A 675-nucleotide genomic window follows, 5' to 3' on the forward strand; every position below is an offset into this window, starting at 1 on the left:
GAGCCTTCCCATATGAACCTTCGCTCTGCTCGCTTTCCTTTCTTTTTCCCCCGGCCAGCTACGTCTGGACTTCCACCGGGGTTGAACACAAGCTTATGACACTCTCCATCTTGGCCAGAACAATCCTCTGGGTCACACCAAGATCTTATATTCCTGAGATAATTCTTAGTTACGTCCGCCCGAAGTGTGACGCTCCGGTGAATGCCAGGCACCGTACAGCAACACCTTCGCGGTTGCTTCCAATTCCTACCGAATGTGAACCTTTCCTAAGTTCCTTTCCAAGTATTACCTCAATGACTAAAAAATTCTGTTCTTATCAGCTTAACATCTGATACGTCCTGCATCGCAGGACCGTAATATTAGACTCATTTTTGGCTCATGGCGGAGTGCTAGGGGCTTGCTCCACCTCTGTCGCGGGTTGGCCTGGCATTGCAGTACCGCCGGGATCGGCCCACCTAAAATTAACTAAAACACAGCCTAAAATGGGTTGATATTCTGCAGTGATCAGATATTCCGCTGCTAGCAAAACTTGTCGTATTTGTTTAAAAAATTAAAAAAAAATAAAAAAACAAAATAAGGAAAAAAAAGAAAAAAGTTCTGACAAGGGGTCCCAAGAGATCAACAGCAGCAAACTCTTTTAATTTAAAAGGAATGATAGGAAACAACGGAGCACGA

General features: G+C 44.4%; 1 non-coding gene across 1 annotated transcript; it reads left to right on the forward strand.

Moving 5' to 3' along the window:
- Positions 1-271: 271 nt before the first annotated feature.
- LOC124596705 lies at positions 272-460 on the forward strand. Its single transcript, XR_006978361.1, has one exon. It is a non-coding gene; the product is annotated as a U2 spliceosomal RNA (small nuclear RNA).
- Positions 461-675: the final 215 nt, after the last annotated feature.

This window comes from Schistocerca americana, chromosome 2 (genome assembly GCF_021461395.2).
Source record: "Schistocerca americana isolate TAMUIC-IGC-003095 chromosome 2, iqSchAmer2.1, whole genome shotgun sequence".
NCBI classification, from domain to species: Eukaryota; Metazoa; Arthropoda; class Insecta; order Orthoptera; family Acrididae; genus Schistocerca; species Schistocerca americana.